This window comes from Cydia pomonella, chromosome 21, assembly GCF_033807575.1.
Source record: "Cydia pomonella isolate Wapato2018A chromosome 21, ilCydPomo1, whole genome shotgun sequence".
Classification (NCBI taxonomy): domain Eukaryota; kingdom Metazoa; phylum Arthropoda; class Insecta; order Lepidoptera; family Tortricidae; genus Cydia; species Cydia pomonella.
In genome coordinates this window covers 13907550-13930688 of record NC_084723.1, presented here as the reverse complement: position 1 = coordinate 13930688, position 23139 = coordinate 13907550, and the positions used below count along the sequence as shown (strand labels likewise).

Here is a 23139-nt window from a genome sequence, read left to right as displayed (position 1 = left end):
TTAAATTCAAATAAATTTAATTTATAGACACGGAAAACACCAATTAATAAAAAAAAGATTTTTTTAATAAATAATTATTATTAAATATTGATTTTATCTCGAAGATATCACTCTGTCGTAAATAGTCGTAGAAATACTCATCTCATGGCAACATTTACTGTTTCGTTGAACGATGCAGTTAGAAGACGCTTTCTCGAGAATTATTAGTTTTGTTTGATAATTACGCGCCTATTTTGGTGATAACAATTTCAGTGTTATAACAATTGTGTTAGTGGATTGTTTAAAGAAAAAAAACGTGAGTATTTGATTGGTTTTTACTAATTTACAACAAAAATACTATCGAACGCCATTGCCGCCGCCCGCCATTCCTTCAATTATGTTTTTATCCAATTAATTCGTTGTAGGTAACCGTTATTGTTTCAAGCGACCAGTTAATTCTTATTTAACTTAATATTCTTGTCAGTTTCATGTCAATAAATACTACTTCAGTGTTATAGGAGAGTATTTAGGTTATGTATTTCTATGAAATTTAGATCCAAACATTCACTCATATCACGGGAGCTCAATAGTGCTGAAACAAATTTGTAACTCGATACAAAGCCAACCTTGTAGTTTTCTGCTTGTGGAGCTCTTATTTCAGCTTAGATACTCTATTATATCGATATAAGCGTCATGGTTACCAAAATCTGTATCATCAGAACTAGGAAGTAATTAATTTTAGAGTAGTTTTTTTTTTACGGTTTCGCGGCCTTAAGATTCGCATGCGACGTTGCTGAGACACATTTGTATTTAAATCCTGTAGTAGGATTATGTTAGGCAGGTTTTTTGCTAATATGAAATAGGCTCTGTCTTAATAGTTATTGTTTTTCATAACATAAAGCATCAAGATAAGTAGATAAGGGATATGAGTATTGATGACTTCAAATAGTTACCTGTGTTACTTATAATAATGTATTCTTATAGAACATATCAAGTTTGTTTTACTAATAGTAAAAAAAGTGTGTGAAGCAGTTTCAAAGCCAACTAGATTTAAGTTTCGTAACTAGCTTTTAGTAAGACAGTGGTACACAAGTCATTATTAAAGTCAAACAAAAATTAATTAATTGAGTTTCAGAAATAAATATTTTGGCTTAAAACAACAATTAACACAAATCCCGAACAGAGTGATTTAGTGTTTTTCTATTACAATCCAACCAGCAAGCGTTTTCTTTACCGTAAAGGCATATGGGACCCCTATGCTCACCGGAAAACCTATCTGTCTCCTTTACCCCTATGGTTAATTTTGCAGTCTTAAATTTTGGTTGTGCACATGGGCATTGCAACTTTTTCTACCGCACACAACCAGTGCAGAGGGCCTCATGAACCACATTTTCAAGACATCATGCAAAATTGATAGAGAGCAGATAAAGAAATTTAGATTTTCGATTTTTATGCTCTCAGCTCTGTCCAACTACTCACTGTCAAATTTAAACTTCCGTGAGACATGTTTTAAAATAACACCGGTTACACTCACGTGAATTATTATGCCCTAAAAGATGCCAATAAATAAAAATAAAATTAAATAAAATAAGCCCTTTAGTTACAGATATGAAAATAAAACTTGTTTAAAAACCTTAGGGTGGGACAAGGCCTCCTCCAGTGCGATCCATTTGTCCCCGTCCTGTGCTACAGTCATCCAGTCTGTAAATAAAATAAAATAAGAGTTGTATTAGCATCTTTTCTAATACATCTCTTATTTTATTTCCTTTTACTACACTTTATAAAGGACATTTCTTAAAGGAGCCATTACATATTGAACCCGTTTGTACAAATCAGCATAGTAAAATTATCAGTCACTAGTTTGTGTACTTAGTGATATAACTGCCTGCAGTTTACTATTCACAATCTTATCATTTGCCTTTGAAGACCAGTGTGAGTCAGGCCTAAGATTATACATAGCGTTTACCAATTCACAGGTCAAATATTGAATAGCCAGGAGAGGTGTATACAAATTGTGTTGTGAATGGGTCGTATGTTATCTCTTCCAAACTGAGGTGTGATCTTTAATTAGGTTATCTAAGTTGTACTGTGAATGATATATTCAATTATGTAATTTATTGATAATATAGTAGGTGTGATGGTTATTTTAATGCGGGTCTGTGGGTATTTTAAGTTAAAAAGTTGTATTATGGTATGGGTAGGTTAACATCTTTGTTGAGGTGATTGGTTTCATCGCTAAGCATCCTTTGCATGGGATCTTTCGACCCTATACCGCAATTAAAAATGAAATTATAACCAAATTTATTTCTAATGAGTATTGGGAGAAGGGTAATATACCACATATAAATTAGTTGATCAAAAGCATTCCACGGGCTGTCCCGTACGGACGCATTTTATTCCCTATGTTGCCATATTTTTTCAGCGTTTTAAGCAGGCGATTATTTTTCTGTACATATTTTTGACCATTAGTCACAGTAAAGGAAACTCTTGTACCTGCAAATCTTTCGATCATGAGCGTTCGTAAGGGACTACGGACTACTGAATATCTACAGTAGAATTTCATGGAATGCTCCATTAGTGATCATATGATGCATTAAACATGTATTAATTAATGTTTATAGTAATAGGGAATATTACGCAAAACTCTGCGTAGGGGGTGCCACTACCACAATCCATCACAATCTGAGGGTCTACCGCGAAACAAGAAAATCGAAATTTCGTAATCTATCCTCTCTATATCACTCTTACATATTCGAGTGATGAAGAGGCAGATAACTAAATTTCGATTTTTGCGTTTCCCGGTTGGCACTTTGTGAACAAACCGTCTTGATGCATCAATGTCACATGTTATTATCTGTGAAAACTTGACAAAAAACAGTTTAAGGCACAGTATGTATAAGTTACTCTATGGTTAACGATAGGTGCTAGTGCTGCACTCTGGCGGCGGAACATTGCAGTAATACTCCCTATTGTAGTACAGTCAGCGTCAAATACTTAGTAGCAGTCAAAGTAGCCAAATAGTTCGGTACACCATATATTTAGTATGGTGTACCGAACTATTTGGCCACTTTGACTGCTACGAAGTATTTGACGCTGACTGTACCATCCAGATGACTGAAATAAAAAAGGCTGACTATAATTCGATTGTCATGTCCATTGGTGAATATCATTAGTTTAATAGGGAGCGTGCATGAACTGTAGGAGGCAGCACAGGAGCTGTCAGATTCTTGGCGCGAAGCGTAAATGTGAGGTTTATTGTTTCGATGTAGCCCACAAGATGGCAGGACCTACTATGCACAAGAAAACACTTAACGTGTAAATGTGCATGTTTATGGTTCCGATTCAGACCACAAGATGGCAGACCCTCCAACGCGCACGGTCCCTATACCTACCTACCTAATTCTAAATGACATTAATCATAATACTTCTCAAACACAGAGTGACATAACTATACAAAACATAATACACAAAATATTATCACAACTAAAAACTCAACCTTAAACCAGACATTATAAAGTCCACATTCGTCTACACGCTTTACAAATCCTTTGTTAAGAGACTAGACACACTTCAGTGGTTTTCACGCATCAAGTACTAGAAGGGCCTGGCCTGTACTTATCGCATACAAACAAGTAAACTAGAATATTAGTAACCCCGATATCGAAACCAGAGAAGACAATCCTATCCTAATTATCAGCTACCACCATCGATCGTTATTAATCTTTATTGCTCGAATACTTATGCAAGAGCAAGTAGCGTTTCTTCAGCTATTGCTGTTGCCATTTAGAGATGAGAGAGAACCTACATGTATATATATTTTTAAGGCTTCTTAAAACCAAGGACTGCGTTTACTTATTAGGCATCTTTTAATCATTTATTTTATTAATAAATTACTCAGGTGGTTCAAAGTTATTCCCCTTACAACCCTTGTACAACGTTTGTATTTGTTTTTTCTATCAAATAAATAAATAAACCGGCCAAGAGCACGTCGGGCCATGCTCAGAGTAGGGTTCCGTAGTTATTCTTCCGTCACAATAAGCTAAACTGGAGCTTAAAGTATAAGTAGATTGTTAACCAAGGGATGAACTGTGGATGTACGTCTTTTTACTATGAAGGGGAAACTTTTTGCGATAACTCAAAAACAGCTAAACTGATAATATCCGCTATAGTTTTCATTTAATGTCTTTCTTAAGCTCTACTTCCACGATTTTTTTCATATTGACCTATGGTTAAAAAGTTAGAGGGGGGGGGATACATTTTTTTTTTCTTTCGGAGCGAAATATATTCACTTTATCAAAAAATGTTTGTTGAAGACCCCTATTTGTTTTGAAAGACCTTTCCAACGATATCCCCCACTGTAGGGTTGAAGTAAAAAAAAAATCACCCCACTTTACGTGTAGAGGAGGTACCCTAAAAAAAATTTAGATTTTATTGTACGACTTTGTCAGCTTTATTGATTTATATATCCATGCCAAATTTCAGCTTTCTAGCACTAACGACCACGGAGCAAAGCCTCGGACAGACAGACAGACGGACATGGCGAAATTATAAGGGTTCCTAGTTGACTATGGAACCCTAAAAACGAGTACTACTCAATGTCTTTCTATCCGTAGATTATATTTAACACGAGAAAAATTAAAAACTAAATTTCATCTCATATAAAAAACTCCGTCACATTCTTTGCGGACAAAAAACAATACAACGAAAAGATGTTTTTCCCAGGTGCTATGCAGTTTTCGCCACTTTAGAAATAAGAAAACCGGCCAAGTGCGAGTCGGACTCGCACAGGAAGGGTTCCGTACCATTATCTATAAAAACGGTCACCCATCCAAGTACTGACCCCGCCCGACGTTGCTTAACTTCGGTGATTGGATAAGAACCTCGAGATTGAAAAAATATTTATTTTATTCTGTTTTTAGTATTTGTTGTTATAGCGGCAACAGAAATATATAATCTGTAGAAATTTCAACTAGCTAACTATCACGGTTCATGAGATACAGCCTGCTGACGGACGGACAGCGGAGTCTCAGTTATAGGGTCCCGTTTGACCCTTTGGGTACGGAACCCTAAAATGGTGCATTTTATTACGTTTAATCACATCTCCGTGTAGGGACAGAAGTATAATAAGTATAACCAACTTAGAGCCAAGAAAGCAACACAAAAGCATATTTAAGACGGTTTCCTCGTGACGCTAAAACTAGTATTTCAGTAGGCATCAACAGATTTCTCCACAAAGGTCTGTAAGGGTCAACCAACTCATACATTAAACATACCATAGACTTGCAAATATCTGCACACTTGGTATATTGGCAAACAGCTCTTCTGAATAGGCTTAGATATAGTCAAAGAATTTCATTTTCATACCATTTCGTACTTTGTCAGAGTGACAATATTAAACTACTTCTCACACTATTGTCACTGTGATAAGATACGAAATGGTGCTGAAATTGGGTACTTGACATATGTTGAATATTATAACAAAATTTAGTTAAATGGATAGAAAATGAGCCATCCATTATAAAAAAGTGGAATTTAAAAAATTATATTGAGATTATAAAAAAATACTAGGCTCCGAAGTCTCAAGAAAAATTTTTTTTTGTCTCTCAAAAATAGAAAAAAAAAATAGTACCATTCGATTCCTTACATTTTATTGAAAAATAAATTGTATGACAACTATACACATAAACGCAATATTTTAGGGTCAAAATGGCAATTTCCTTGATCTTCCATACATTTAGGACAGACTTATATGATGTGACGTCACATCACCTTACCATTTTGTTAGACGCGTTTCAATCGTCGACTATGAGCGTCAGACTTTAACTCTCATTTCTGACCTTTGTATTGCTTAAATGCCATGAGTCCTATATAGACATTTGATCCTCAGGAAAATCAAGATCGTTTGACATTATTTACAAAAAACAGTCAAGTAGCCAATTGTCGTAAATAAAATAGTACAGGTTGAAGGAAGTTTCAAAAAAGTTGTAACGGTCAGGGAAATTTAATAGGACATTAAAGAAATTTTCATCTTGGAAACGGAAAATTTATATCCCAAAATTTCTAAAACAAAAATAAGTGTTTTTGTAAATTTTCAATATGGAAATTTCGCAATTTTGTAAACATTCCGACGGCACATCGGGAATCTCTTAAGACTTGATTTATAGTATAACTATTAGGTTGACTGCTTACCATCAGGCGGGCCGTATGCTTGTTTGCCACCGTCGTGGTATAAAAAAAAAAAAAAAAGGTTTTCGCTTTAGCAAGTTTATGCGAAATAATTCTTAATGCGTCTTATGCCAAATAATATTGCTACCGTACAGAAATGACACTTCCTACAAAACCGACGTTTGACAGCGATTCAGAGATGAATTGTGGTAATGTATGGCACTATCCCTTTCGGCCATTTAGGGTTATCAAAATTCAAGTCATTATCTTATCTGTGGTCGTGCACGTATAGGGACGTCAAGTTGTGCCAACCCCTTATAATTGTTCCGAGCAATGCTGAGCTGAACGGAGCTGGGAAAAGCCGAAAGGAGGAGTGTCGCCCCACTGGCTTAACTGGGCATTAAAACGAAAACGAACCCCAAAAACCTTTCGCTGCTAAAAATGCACTTTCAATTCCACCTTCACGAAGTAAGGTACAAACAAAACGTTTAAACGTTCGTATTTCCCCTTTAAGAGTTAAATAGGTATGGTAGTCAAATATTTACGAGTTTAAAGTACACATTTTCAGCCTGCATAAGTATTTACTAGTCGTATTTCCTTATTCTTCGCCTACTAACCTGCAGTACTGCAAATAATTCTAGCTAGAATCTACACAAACACCGTAGGTGGCATAAAGGAACGATTTAAAAACATATATCGCGTCGGGCGAAAGGCTAACCCGTGGTGTTTGTGGACGACCTGTCTGGCCTAGTGGGTAGTGTACTCGTACAAATCTGAAGAATAAAAAAAACGGTCCAAATTATGATGAGAAATCTCCATGTACGATTTTGTTCGACAATTAAAATATCGTCTGCATATCTTATAGATTATTCTATCCTTATTCATATTACCTCATTCATTATTCAACAGTCTAATGTTTTACTATATCAGGTATTCACTTTATGAAGATAACGCACATGTATATCGAACTGCTATTGGTTTGCAATCCACGTACTGACAATACGGCACGTCTCAAATGTTTGAATAGCGTGGCTAGCATGATTCTTCCTCCCTTATACTACTATCCCATTGTTTTCCCAATTGAACAGTCGCCATCAGATATATCGGGCGTGTGTTCAGATATTTTTGAGTACCACGGCCGCTCCGGTACTATCGTCCATATTATTAAATAATAATTCGTAAACCATTTGCAGGACGCATTTTCAACCGATTCTTGAGAATTTTTATGATCAGATAATGATAAGAGAGATTTTTGTTGGTTCATTTTTAGGGTTCCGTAGCCAACTTCCCAACAGGAACCGTTATAGTTTCGCCATGTCGGTCTGTCCGCGGCTTTGCTGCGTGATCGTTAGTTCTAGAATTTGGCATGAATCATGTATGGCGATAGAACTGTAAAATAAAAAGTAGGAAAAAAAATCAAACCCAAGGGTGTGGGGTATCGTTGGATAGGTCTTTTAAAACCAATAAGGATCTCTGTAACTGATATTATCAATAGAAAACACCAATTCTTCTATTAACTTCAATTTAATGCACATATTACAACATCGTTATTAAAATTATAAGCGCATGCACATCGCATCGTCTCTTCTTTCCAGTTCTCCATAGATTCTAAAAACGTAGGGAACCACAGACACATCTAAAAGGGCTCTACACCTCGAACAGATTCTAGACAAAAGGGCTCCACATTACACAGTTTCATAACATCCTCCCACAGGCAAGGAAAAATGGGAAACTTAATACTACTTAATAATTGGCATACATCGTGTAACAACTACGTACAAAATTGTTTACAAAAAAAACTTCTACAATCGACATATAAGTATCCCAAACGGACAATAGAGCACTAATCTTGGTTCGAAACGATTGGCACATAATACAAAACATAGAAAAGTAACAATTTTGAATATAATTAATTTAAATACCTTTGAGGTATTTTTATAACGCGGCCTCTTCGCGTTTCGACAGGGATAGAATTAGGGCTGTCATCAGAAATGGGTTCTGCTACATCCTGATTGACGCCCGGCTCACTAATAAGATCCAACTTACCTGTGTGCAGTTTTTCTTTTAAGGAGTCAGCTGATAGCTCGAGGGGGTAAAGCTTTTGACAAGCTCTTACCTTAGCTCCTGTAGCAGTCCTTACCTTAGCAACCCGAGTGAATCCATCATTCCCTACATAGACTTTCTCTATTACTCCAATCGGCCAATGAAGTCTGGTCATGTCCGTCTCGATCAGCACAACATCCCCTACTTGAGGCTCCTTGACGTCATTCCTGTAATTCTTACTTGACAGTAGCGACAAATACTCAGTCTTAAAACGTTGTCTGAAATCTTGTCTAAGCTTCTGTAAGTACTGGTACCTTTGACCGAGATTCTCGGCATCAATCTTATCGAGGTCAGCAGTATCATTATTACTTAAGCCTTGAAGAAACATTTGAGGAGTTAGCGGTCTCAATGAGTCATCTTCTGTCTCTATGTATGTTATTGGACGGCTGTTGATGGTAGATTCACAATCACATATTATTGTAGATAATTCTATCCAATTTACTGACGCTTTACCCAAGATTCTTCGTAGCATTTCTTTTACTACACGAATTATCCGTTCCCACCATCCTCCCCACCACGGAGACCCTGGTGGTATAAATTTCCACTGAATGCTTTCTGAGGCAGTGGTACTTTCTACTTTAGCCCAGTCTACATTATGGAGTAAATTTGCTGTGCCTTGAAAATTGGTCCCATTATCTGTCCAAATCACACTTACTCTTCCTCTCCTTGCTAGAAATCTTCTTAGTGCCATAATGAAGCTAGCCGTAGACAGTGATTCTACCAATTCAAGGTGTATTGCTCGGTACGTGGCACATGTAAATAGCACAATCCAGCATTTTTGTTTGTCGATGAGGTACAGAGGTCCCGCTAGATCGATTCCGGTTACTTGAAACGCTGACGTAGCTTCTGTTCGATCCGTAGGTAGTGGGGCTTCTGGTACACTGTAACTTTTACATTTGTATCTTTTACATATAATGCACTGTGCTACAATTTTCTTAGACAGACGTCTTATATTTAAAATCCAATAGGTATTTCTTAAATCTGTCATCATTGTTAAAGTACCTGCATGATTCAGCTTCAGGTGTCTGTATAAAACTAATCTTTGTACTATTTCATTCTTTCCCGATAATAGTATTGGGCAAATGAAGTTCTTACTCTCGTGAATGAAATCTAATCTTGTCTTTACTTTTATTATGCCATTTTCATCTACTTCGGTGCACAATTTTCTTGGTATGTTAGCTTTATCTTCAAAACTTTCTTTCTGTACCAACCTTATCAAGACTTGTTCAGCATATCTATATTCCTCATTACCTATATCTTTTTTTCTTGAAGAAAATTGACGTCTTATTGTAGGATTCATTCTTAATAGCCATGCAACTAGTCTGACTATTTTGTTGTACTTTGAAAAATACATCAATCTCTTACTAAAAGGTAGTGTGTTTGTGTCGACATTTATTACTGTTCTCTTTATTTCTTCATCACATACAGCTTTCTCGTCAATAGGGATGTCATTGATGTTTGATTTTGGCCACTTATCTTTTTCTAGTTTAAGCCATTGGGGGCCTTCCCACCAGTGACTTTCCAGCAGCGTTTTTGCATCACAGCCGCGAGATGGCAGGTCAGCAGGGTTGGCGTTTCCAGGTAAGTGGTACCAATCTTCCTTTTTCGTGTTCTTGCAGATTTCTGTGACCCGGTTACTGACAAAAGGTTTCCAAGATTTTTGTCTTTTCAGCCATGCCCATGCCACAGCCGAATCAGTCCAACAAAAAACTTCATAGTATTTACATAGAGTTAGTAGACCAGAATTTACAACTTCTGTGAACAGTCTCGAAGCAATTAGACAACCCATCAGTTCAGCTCTTGGTAGACTCATTTTTCTCTTGGTTGGTGTTACTCTACTCTTGGCTAGCACTAGCTGAACATTGACTTGATCACCAAGCCGCGTGCGTAGAAAAATGCATCCTGCATATGCATCTTTACTAGCATCACACATCACATGGACACTAGTCTCACATTCTTCAATTGGTGCACTAGTCAGACGTCTGGGAAATCGACATTGGTTAACATAGTGCAGTGTGTCTAACCATTCTTTGAACTCTTTTTCTAATGCTTCTGGAATTGGTTCATCCCATCCTGTATTGTTCATCCATGCTTTCTGTGTTATAAGTTTTGGTATCAGAGTGACTGGAGAGACCAATCCAAGTGGGTCGAATACTTGTTGGGTTATAGATAGCAGCTCTCTCTTAGTTATTTTGTCTTTGATTCCGTTTTTCAGGTTTACACTGCACTCTAAATCATCTTGAACAGTGTTCCATATCATACCTAAAACCGGAACAGTAATCGTATCGTCTATTCTTTTTGGAGCTGTTACCCATCCTCGCAGGTCGAATTTTCCCATGTTCATTATTTCTTTTGACTCGGCAATAAATTTGTTCATTTGGTCTTCAGTTTCCACACTTGTCACACAATTATCTACATAGAACGACTCTTTTAGTTTCTGTGCGGTTTCTTTGTAGTTCTCAGGGCATTTCTCTAAATGATAGTTAATTATGGCCGCTAAAATGAAAGGGCTGCATGTCAGACCAAAAACTACTCGTTGATGCCGATATGTTACTACATCTTTACACAGTTCTGTATTTTTCCACCAAAGAAACTTTAAATAATCTCTGTCTTCTTCCTTTATTGATATGTTTAAGAAGGCTTTTTTGATATCAGATGTGATTCCGTAAGCACTTTTCCTGAATAAGATCAATAACTTCGGGATGAACTCAATTAGATTTATACCTTTGTCCATGCAGTCATTCAGAGACCATCCATTTTGATCTTTCGTTGATGCATCATAAACTGGTCTCACTTTAGTGGTGTTGCTCGACATCTTTATAACAGGTCGGTGGGCTAGATAGTGGCCTTTTCCTTTATCATCATCTTTGACCTCTTCGATAATTCCTTCTTTTTCCCATTCTTGAAAAACCTCATCATAAGCCTGTAGATTTCCTGTTTTCATAAGCTTCTTTGATGTTATTTGAAGTCTCTTGAAGGCTTGGTCATAGTTCGGTTTTAAGTCTGGAGTGTCTTCTTTCCACAGCAGGTTCACTTCATATCTGCCTGTCTTGGTCTCTGAAATATTATCATTAAAACTTTTTAATATTTCTTCCTGCTCTCTCTTTTCTTGTGGGTCTTTAATTCCTAAGAGCTCTATGCTCCACAAGTCTGCAATATTATTTGTTTGTGAGAAACAGGTTTGAAGTACCATACAGCTATAAGCACTTAATGTAGGACCTTGTAGCGTCCAACCCAGTTTTGTTTTCATGGCAAACAAATTGTTTTCAAGATTAATTATTGTGCCCGTTATTACTGCACCCATATAATCCGATCCTAACAATATGCCAATGTCAACTATGTCATTTTCTATATCTGATAATTGTATGTTTAAATTGTGGAGTTTCTGCATAACTTTTTTATCCTCCACTTTAGGCAGAACACCACAAAGAGCAGTGTTTTGAGCAAGGGCCTTTATAGTAATATCAAAGGAATTGTCTAATGAACTCACCTTTAATTCGTATTTGTTGTAGACATCAGGTTTTGTTTCTATTGCCCCAAACAATGTGTGTCCAAATTCCTCTCGACCTATTACCTTTAAGTTCAATTCTTCGGCTAGGCTTTCCTTGATATATGTCCGCTGCGCACCACCATCGAGAAGAATCCTCACCTTCTTTTTCTTGCCTCCGTGTTCAACCACTGCAACCAATGTCTGTAACAGAGTGGTTGTTCTATCCTGACACAAAGTGACATTTTCATTAGGTTTTTTGGATACTTCAATTTCTTTATTCTTTTGGCTATGCAAATCTGGACATAAAATGACTAAATGTCTTCTTTTACATGCTATACATTTTAAAAATGCTCTACACTGTTTTGCCATATGACCCCGTTTTAGACATATATAACATCCACCTTTCTTTTTAATTAATTCTTTTTTCTCATCTAAAGTCAAATCTCCTCCCTTACCACACTCATTCACTGTATGATTCTCCTTGTCACAAAAATAACAACATTCCTTACCTCTTTCCTTTATTACCTTTGTTGTAAGGCACGTTGCTGTTGGTTGAATGTCTGGTCTGCAGCTGTGTGACACTGACTTGGGAAGCTGACTAGAACTAAATTCAGATCTGGCAAGCCTAATCCTCTCCTCTGCTTGTACTTCATTCTCAAGGAATTTTAACAACTGAGCCAATCGTTCCGAACCCTGATGTAACTGTGTACTTTGAGACTGCGCCCTACTGTATGCTAACAAAACTTGTTCAGGCATAGCCGATTCAATTAAAGGAAAAAGCATAGCATCATACCTATCTTTTGTTACTTTTAATGTTTCCAGCGCATGTAGGTATGTACTCACTTTATCATATAGGGTCCTTAAATCTAATACGAGTTCACCACGAACTTGTGCGAGCACCATATTTAGCAGTTCTCGGATATACACCTCTACTAACATTTCTTCTCGTCCATATCGATTCTTCAGCTGTTCAAGAGCCTTCGGGTAGTTGTCTGCGGAAGGCGGGAAGCTCTCCACCAAGGCACGGGCATTTGAGTCATCCTTCAAGCTCTGAAGTAAGTACTGGAACTTGTCCTCTTCTGTAATACTTCGGTCCTCATCTATCTTCTTAAATTGGCCCCAAAACTGGATCCATTTTTTGGGGTCATCGTCGAATTTCTTGATTTCTATTTTAGGGAGTTTGAAGTTTTTCTTGTTTTGTGGGACGGCCGGCACCGTAGGATTAGTCTCTTTTACGTCCGGCTTCAAAATGTGGTACTTTTGTTTGAAGTGCACGTATCTCGTAAGAAATTCTTCTGCTTCGTCCACTTCCTTGGTAAACTCTTCTTCATTGAAGTCTGTTTTCGTTGAATGTGTACTCTGTATGATTTCATCGAGTATTCTAAGTCGATTCATTTTCTCTGTCAAGTACAAGAAGTCAACTTCAACCGCGCTGACATCCTTCGCTATTATTTTCTGATCAAGCGTGGTTGCCGTTCTGTTAAATAGTCTTCTTATTTGTTTTCTTTCGCGGTCTGCCTTAAGTAATTCCGCCATTTTGTTACGCCATGCAGTGCACCCTTTGTTGTAACATGCGCCGTTCGGTTCTTTATTCCTACGGTCGCCACTTGTAACTGATATTATCAATAGAAAACACCAATTCTTCTATTAACTTCAATTTAATGCACATATTACAACATCGTTATTAAAATTATAAGCGCATGCACATCGCATCGTCTCTTCTTTCCAGTTCTCCATAGATTCTAAAAACGTAGGGAACCACAGACACATCTAAAAGGGCTCTACACCTCGAACAGATTCTAGACAAAAGGGCTCCACATTACACAGTTTCATAACAATCTCCAATAACCATTTTTTGATACAAGTAATTATTTTCGAAATAGATCGTACGGAAAGAAAAAAATATGTCCCAGCACGGGCTGCAGCAGGACCTCATGACGGCATGGGGCGTGGTCTACAGTTGTGGTGCTGTCAGTAGATCATGCTTGCGATGCTAGTTTCCTGTGAACGGACAGTGGGAGGATTAGACCTTGACAATTCTTAGGCTTGCTAATATTGTGGTGAAGGGAGTTTAAAGCTGGCGTACACACTAGGGTACGCCTAACGGAGAATGTGTGGCATTCGACTGCGCAGTTTCCTATACAGCATTACCTGTGCAGTTGAGTACAGGCAAAACTGCCCAGGCATACCCTAGTGTATGTATGGCCAGCTTAACCGTCAGTTTGTTTACAAATCACGAAATTTATTGCCCAGGAAATAAGGTCTATTGATGGTCTTAAAATATGCTTAGGTATTCTAAATACTGATTAGAAGCCAAGTTTCTTGCACCTGTCTTCTCAAGGTTGTTGTGTATGTGATCAGGCTGTGTCTGTGCCGTCTGTGGTTATTTTTGATAGTCATAAGTGCAACTCACGAGCGAGACTAAAATGAAAAAGTTAGATCTTTCTCTTATAATTTATAATAGTTATAATCGGAAAGCTTTTTATAAGACACAAAAATACAACCAGGAGCGAATGTCCGGTCCCTTTATTCAGAAATTTCATTACGAAGTAACACGTTTTTATTGCTTTTGAGTGTAGTGGCATTCCAATGTTGTGGATTCCTTGTGGTTTCCTTATCTATTTGGGACAACGACATTAGATAAATAAAAGATGTTAGGTATTATTATACAGGGAGACGTTACAGCTAGTGTCAAATTTCTTTGGACAATCAAGTTATATGTATTTATAATACAAAGTTTACAAAGGAACAAAACCTTGTGACAGACGGACAGACGGTCAGACAGAAAACAGAAGTTCAAGATGATCCTAAACGTATCGTGTGTAAGTTAAGGTTCAATATAGCATGAAATGATATGTAGATAAAAAGAAAGCTTAAAGTATTACCTAATATTTGTAATACTATACTGCTCTGCAATTTGCCAGATAAGTGCTTATAACTACTACTACTGTAATCTCGTTTTTTTTTAATTAAATAAATTTTAAAATCTCGTAGACCTATTTCAGTTATCCACATATTAAATCACATGTTTATTTCAAAATGAGTACGAATAATCATAATGGTTTAAAAGTTTACTAGGAGGAAGGAAAAATGTTTAGGTACCATTATTCTAACGTACGTTGTCAACCGTGCCTAGTGTTTATGTAGATTTGTAAACAACCATTTTATTATCGTAAAAGTAATTATGTTTAATAATTAATTTTGATTACTGTATTAATTAACATAACCATAACATCTCATTTAAGTCCCCAGTACCTGGGCGACCGAGCTTTGCTCGGTTATATTATAACTATTTATTGTAATATGGTGGTCTATAGGTGATAATCTTAACTACATTTTTTTACTAAATTAAACTCTTCTAAAACAATAAAAATTAAAAACTTGAACATATAAAAAAAAAAGTTAGTCACCGGGCGAGATTCGAACCCGTAACACTCGTTTAGCAGTCCGCGTCTTAACCCGCTGGACCAGACGGACAGTGGCGGGCAACACGAAATTAGCGACCATATTCTGCGTCGAAAGAAAAACGCATGAAAACTCGAAAACACGCGTTTTCCCAAACATAAGACTAATCTAGATAGATTGTATACCCCCAAAAACCCCCATATATCAAATTTCAGCGAAATCGTTAGAGCCGTTTCCGAGATCACAGAAATATATATATATACAAGAATTGCTCGTTTAAAGGTATAACATACGTGTTGGCTTCGGCTCCGCGCACGCCTCGTGAATGTCCGGAACACTTTTTTTCCATGATGGATGAAGAAGTACAATAAAAAGAAAGACAGACAAATACATTCGATTTTTTGTTGCTTAAACTATATGACTGTTTTTTAAATCACGGGCCAAATATAGACTGAATCATATGAAATGATTTCTTGGCCACAATTTCAATTTCAATAAGCCTTTATTTAACAATCTTATTAACTAGTTTACAAAATATAGTTTAGTAGATTTCTTGGCCACAAACCCTTAACTGTCAAACAAAGGGCATTGTTTCTTTTGTGCCCCGCGGTGGCTACTGGCTACCTAATTGTTCATTAGGATGAAGGGTCAATCCCATTTAAAACACAGTTTTAGCGTTCTACTTATACGGTTCACATTCATGTAACAGCATTTGGAGACAACACGTTTGGGTAATGTAGGACGACAGGTATGAATATTCGGAGGTAACAAAAAACTGTTACATAAATATGAGCCATATGTGTAGAACACTAAAATTGCCTTTTAAACGGGCTTGATATTTCTCACTAATGAGAAATTGGTAGCCACTAGCCACCGCGGTGCACAAAAGAAACAATTTCAATTATTTATTTATTTCGAACCTAGGGAGATCCATATAGTGTTAGTTGAGTACGACAAATCTTAAAAACACCTCTGGAGTTGCAGACGTCCATAGGCTACGGTGACTGCTTACCATCAGGCGGGCCGTATGCTTGTTTGCCACCGACGTGGTATAAAATAATTATAATTTAGGTTAAACAATGCCTTTGCTTTAGCAGCTTAAGGTTTGAGGCCAAAAAACATTTCACATAATTACACAAACACACAACAATTTATTCTCTCTTTAAGTTTAAAATTAAAATAACTACATTTGCTATTAACTGAGAATGTTAATATTTTTTGTTTTAATTTTATCAAATTCTGTAATAATTTATTGTTGTTCATTTAGCAACTAAGTAAGAGCGGTGCCTCTTAATACAAGTATCTGTTACTTAAAAAGAGGTACCAACCCTGTATAATGTAAAGTGACACTTATAAGGAATAAACAATTTTATTATTTATTATTATTTAATTCACACTATACTAACCCCCAAACCCTTGGTTATCTCGATTTCTCTAACATTATCGACCAGTATGCTCTTATATGAATATTGTCTCTACAAAAAAGATAATGAACGTCTCCCCATATGGATAAGATAATAGAGATAATAAACACGTGTACTGTGTAGTAGACGTGTGTCATGTCATTAGTTGTCATTAAACATGTCATTGGTCTTTTGACATGACGTAATTCGTGATCTGTCAAAATGAACTAGGTACGTTTTGTCGGTTCGTCGGTAGCAAAAAATATGGTAGCAATAGGATTGTAATTAATAATTATAAATCAAGACACATGTGACGTTTATAGGAAAAAGGTACCATTTCATTTCATTTATTAATTGCATTCCATGGAACATACAGATGTTATCTTAAATTAAATTTTCACAACATGGACCCTGAGTAGGGTATAGCAAGTTAATCTTATTAACTACATACTTAAAATTACCTTACAAAACATATTATTACCTATTGCCTAATATCTAAATTTAGTAGTCTACGAATACTTCCGAAAATAATTTAAAATACATTACAATCATTCGTTTTAATAGTAGTTTTTCAATGTAAATAACTATACATGCAGGGATGTCAATAAACAAATAATAATAATCGAATTTAAAATGTCGCGAGTCTTACTAACACTAATTTCTAATAATAACTAGCGTGTAATTAGCTAAATAATAATAATGTCAATTAATTAAATCATTCCATTACATTGAGACAAAGGTAAATCTTTCTTATCGGTGGTCAATAAGGAATTGGGCTAGTACCATGGAAAAGCGCCCTTATTAACAACTCGTATGTTTTGCTTGAAAATGGTAATTTTGTTTAATATAGTTTTGGATATTAAAATATTTTAATTTTGCTTAGAGGATTTAACAACTGGAGTCGCCTTTAAGAGCTTGCCCCTCTGTCGAAAACCTCGGCCATGTATTGTCTGGACTGACGTTTATCTGACATGGCTATTTGTACGTTACGTTGCCCTCAATGTGCACGGGGGTTCACCTCGAAGATCGGCTACGTCAGCCATCTTCGGGAGCATGAGCGCCGAGCTAACTAGGAGTCGAAGTGGTCGCCATGGTTGAAATCGGCCGGAAGGATCAGACCTTATTTCGTTAATATAAGGTTTAAAAGTAGTCAGTTTACAGTTTTATACAAGGTGCCCGTGAGCATTGCGAAGTTCAACATTCATCGTGATTATCTATGTTTAAGACACAAATATCTATGTTTAGTTCATACATTTTAATATTAAATACAAATAGTGTATTTTGTTAATAAAAATAAATTTAAAAATTCAAGTCTCACCCAAGGCAGTAATTTTTCCACTTTTAAATCTATTCTAAGCTTATTATAGAACCTGCTTAAAAACTTCAAGAGAATTAAAAACAAACGGGCATACCTACAAAAGCATTTTTACCCAAACTGTAACGGACTTTGAGCTCTATTTGGGCAAATGTACTTACTTGATTGATTAAGGAGGTAGGTAGGAAGAGGTAGAACTGGACTGAGGGGATCAGAGGATAAGGAAACGATTCGAGTTTGTTAGAAGGTAGACGCCAGTACTGGCGGAACTATAGGTATTAAAACTACTCGTCGTAAACTTTCCAATATTACTTACAGCTCTGGCGCAGCGATCCAAAGTGTGTCTTGGCCTCCAACACGACTGTTCGCCACTGATCCTGGTCCTGTGCAACTTCTCAATCAATAGGTATGTCCAGACTAGATCTCGAAAGTGGCTATACCGCAGTCAAAAATGTTTTGTACCGACTTATGGCGAAAGAATGATTTCGAAAAACATTTAATTATCTCTGAAACTAGGCCTAATCCAGAAAATTTTATATGATATTTTAGTTTCTAAATATTATCAGGAATAAAAAAAATATATATATATATATATATATATTATTATAGTTAAAATGTCTCGCAATGCTCACGGGCACCACTGTATAGCTCTCCCTAAAATTAAAGCCACTAATGAAAGAGCTATTGTTGAAAGTACAGTGCAGTGACCCGCGACTCAAACTGATCATGTTATTATAGACATTGAAGGCCATATGGGAATGGATATATATCGTGGGCCAATTAAACCTGACAAATTTTAAAGGTGTATTCTTGACCCAATTTAGAGACTAAAATGAAATAAAAATGAATTTATGAAAATTTGTTTGTGTTGTAACTTAGTGAAAAACGCCTGTTTAGCTGTGACTAGGGCGTGCAGTCCCGGGACCGGTTCCTAGTTTTTCATTTCCCGGTACCGGGTCGGAGCCGGTACCGGGATTCCCGGTTCTCCCGGTTCTTTATGCTGAGCTGAATTATTTTTTTATATATTTTGTTTGACATCATTTAACTATGAATCTTGCAACTAACTTTAATAATAATGAAAAGGAATCGTAGGAATAATTAAGAATTTTTTATAGAATAAAAAACAGTTTTAGGAATAATACACTTAAATCAGTCTTTATAGTTACTTTAATCAGTCTTAATTGATTAATCAGTTAACAGTGTCATTGATCATAACCGTAATGTTATGAATCATGTGTAGTAAGTAATACTTACAAACACCATAATATTTTAAACATTATTATCATGTTCACAATATCATAATTATCATAATATTGTAATAAAAAGAAAAATTGTGCAAAGTTATACAAATTTTAATATCTCAACCTGACTATTTATGTAAGATGTCGTCGAATTTACTTGACGTAACGCTAATCATTATTTTAATTTTAAATGTGAACTTAAATAATATAAATCAGTCTAATTATAATAGTTCAATATTGTTTCTATTTCAAATGTGATTAACTTAAGATAATTGTAACATTGCAGTAATATAATAATCAACACGCTTAAAACAAATACAGTTCTTTTTTTTAACTAAAACATAATCACCTCACAAATAAATAATTTAACATAAAGAACTTATCAAATACCTAATCTAATCATTGGCTTAAGAACGGATGGAACTGGAGATCAATAACAATTAGACACAAGAATGTGATTTATAGTTTTATACATAAACATTGTAGTTTAAGTCTTGTGTATATAACATTTATTAAACTCTGAGTAAAAAGTAATCAATATTACGGAAACTTAAACGTAACATTAACAAATTATAATCAGGTATTTCAGGTCATTATCTAACATTTGAATCTTACAAAATAATAAACTTTTGCCAAATTACACCTACAAGTTTAAAATCAAAATCTGACTAGTTATGTAAATATGTCGAATTTGTTTGACGAAACGCTAATGATTACTTCAATTAAATGTCAACTTAAGATGATATGTATAAATCAGTCTAACTAAATCTAGTACTTAGTCCAATACTTTTATTTGCATCTCTTTTCTTGATAATATGTCCGAAGAAAACTAATGGCGTCTATGGTACGGTCACCTAGAGATGTTCGCAATCGATTGCATATATATGCAACGCTGCCGAACTTGCCGGTGCGTTAATTTTTCTGATAATATAAACGTTTATTTGATGTTATGGCGGGAACCGGGAGAACCGGGACTCGGTGCTCAGTACCGGTTCTTTGGATTCCAAATAAATCCCGGGATTTCCCGGGAAATCGAGAACCGGTATTTCCCGGGAGGACGCCCTAGCTGTGACGCTGACACTATGTGACTTGGTTTAGACAGACCTACTGACAGACATAAATGTTTTAAAGTAAACTCGCAATTTTTATCTGTAAATAAAAAAAAAACTTTACTAGTAATGATTTTTTTTTCACCAAGGTATAAATAACATCGTATGCAAAAAACAAGAAAAAAAAAATCCGGTTTTTTTTTTTTTGCGAATTTGGCCAAAACTCGTATAACATTTGTTGTCGTCATGATTTTTTATCACCAAGATGTAAAAATAAATAATGTGTCGTGTGCAGAAAACGCAAGAATTTTTTTTATTGTTCGGTAAAAACTAATTTTTTTGGCGAATTTGGCCAAATCTCAATACATTTTTTGCTCCTTATGCCCTCAGGAATGCGTGGTTAAAATCTGTCGGGTTTAATTGACCGACGGTGTAGAGTCGGTTCAAGATAACTGCATACAGACTTAGTGACAGAGTGTGGCAGGGCAACAATAAACGTCGGATTCCAATGAAAATATTAAATATATAGTGGTACCTGTACACTTAGACACATCCAATTCTATGCAGAGCTAGTATCCAAGCAAAAGTTGAGCTATAAGGCTTTTTTTTTAATCTTTATTCGAAATATTTTTCATCGACCGATAAAGTAATTGTTGCTAGATAACATCTAATTCTCTCTCTAAAATTAAATAATGAAAGAGCTATTGCTGAGAGCAAAGTGCAGTGACCCGCAGTAGCGTCGAGTCCATGCCATGACGAATTGTTAGAATGGATGACTATCATCGTTTACGTTTGATTATATTATCTATTTATCTTTGGTTTGGTTATATATGGTGATTGATTAGGTTTACGCCACATTGTATACTTAATTTTTTTAGCATTAGAAAAAAGGTATCCAATCTCGCCGTGTCTTATTATTGAAAAATATTGAAAAATGCTTTTTCAAAATTAGTTTATATTACTAATGAAAGCACAGTAATTTAAATAATTGTATATGAAAATTGTTACTGCTACAATTTTGCTCTGATTTCTTTTTCAAAATTGTTTTTTTAATAAAAATACACGTCAAGATCGCTTACCTTCTTTGAAAAGCTAGAACTACAGAGAGAGAGTACAGAGGGCCTACCGCGAACCACGTTCGACGGGTTGCCTCCCTGTTACACTCACGTACGAATTTACAAGTGTGACAGAGAGGCCACACGTCGAACGTGGTTCGCGGTAGGCCCTCAGATGCACAGAGTTCTCACCGACAGCACCACGCCAACGTGAGGAAACTACTAACTATGAAATACCATAAAAGTCAAATTAAATAAAATCTAAATTAAATAAATTATCATTTAAAAGTCAATTCTACTAGCCAACATAAGGAAACAACTCAACATTTGCATCCGATTACTTTGCCCCACATGTGAATAAAATGCAACTTTCTCATTAGTTTTTGAACAATCAGGGCCTTTACCAGTTTGGTGTGGTGAAAAAGTTTTTTTGTATTTTACTTTTGCTATATCAAATGTATAATAGTTTTGTCCATACAAAAAGGTAATTATTGAGAAAGAATACTTAGAGCATTTAACCAACCGGAGTCGCATTTAAGAGCTTACCCCTCTGTCGAAAACCTCGACCAATTGTCATACTCACATCATACTTACTGTATGGAATGGACTGATGTTTATCTGACATGGCTATTTGTACGTATAAATAGCCTTACATTTGACGTGCCCCTCCCCCGCAAAAATCGGCAGACTGTTTTGTACAGAAAATTACAGACAAGGCGTCTCCAGTTGGTTAAATGCTCTAAAAGAATACAAATTTTCCAAAATAAAATATTTCCTAAGCTACAAAAGTAGTTCTAAAACTGTGTTGTTTTCGATATATCAAAACAAGCATCCATCTGCCTGTCTTGCTGACAGTTTTCCCCCAACTCCTAGCTGTGAAGAATAGCTACGAGTTTATAATCAGACGTACTATTATTGGAACGACAGATCACAGATCTTTTACATTTGGTTCCCAAATTGCTTCTATTTCGGTAACCATTCGTATATTCGCGGTAAACAATTGAATGTCATCATCATCAATAAAGGCGGGTATATATATACTTTTTTTTTATACTACGTCGGTGGCAAACAAGCATACGGCCCGCCTGATGGTAAGCAGTCTCCGTAGCCTATGTACGCCTGCAACTCCAGAGGAGTTACATGCGCGTTGCCGACCCTAAACCGGCCCCCCCCTCGTTGAGCTCTGGCAACCTTACTCACCGGCAGGAACACAACACTATGAGTAGGATCTAGTGTTATTTGGCTGCGGTTTTCTGTAAGATGGAGGTACTTCCCCAGTTGGGCTCTGCTCTAGATCTGGAATGACATCCGCTGGCTGTGCCCTACCACACAAATCGAGATGACATTCACAATGCCTCTCTTTTGGACGTAGTTTAAGGACGTACCCGGGTCCGATCCATATAATTGGCTACTTTTTTGTAAATAATGTCAATATCGATCTTGATTTTCCTGAGAATCTAATGTCTATACAAGACTCATAAGCAACACAATGGTCAGAAATGAGAATTAAACTCTGACGCTCGCTCTAGACGATTGAAACGCCTCTAACAAAATGATATTGTAATGTGACGTCACTTTACATTAGTCTATCCTAAATGTATGGAAGATCAAGAAAATTGCTATTTTGACCTTGAAATATATCGTTTATGTATATATTGTCATACAATTTATTTTTCAATAAAATTAGTCTTTGGAGCCTTGTACCTTTTTATAATCTCAATATGTCATTTTAAATTCCACTTTTTTATAATAGATGGCTCATTTTCTATCCATTTATCTAAATTTTATTATAATATTCAACATGTGTCAAGTACCCAATTGGGATTGAAAATTCAAAACTCTTCGTCACGCCATAAAACAAATAACTTATGATCTTATGGTATGGTTTTCTTAGAGCAGAGCCTACCTCCACCTTACAGAAAACCGCAACAAAA

At 36.0% G+C, this 23139-nt stretch overlaps 1 protein-coding gene across 5 annotated transcripts in view; it reads left to right on the top strand.

Annotated features, from left to right (window-relative positions):
* The first annotated feature begins 138 nt into the window (after positions 1-138).
* The window catches only part of LOC133529753 (cylicin-2-like), a 48409-nt gene continuing 25408 nt past the window's right edge, over positions 139-23139 (top strand). For 4 of the 5 annotated variants that reach the window (XM_061867555.1, XM_061867554.1, XM_061867552.1 and 1 more), the window contains exon 1: positions 139-295. The gene's annotated coding sequence lies outside the window, so the exon portion shown is untranslated. The remainder of the gene's footprint in view (positions 296-23139) is intronic. The other variant, XM_061867553.1, reaches the window with a different exon arrangement.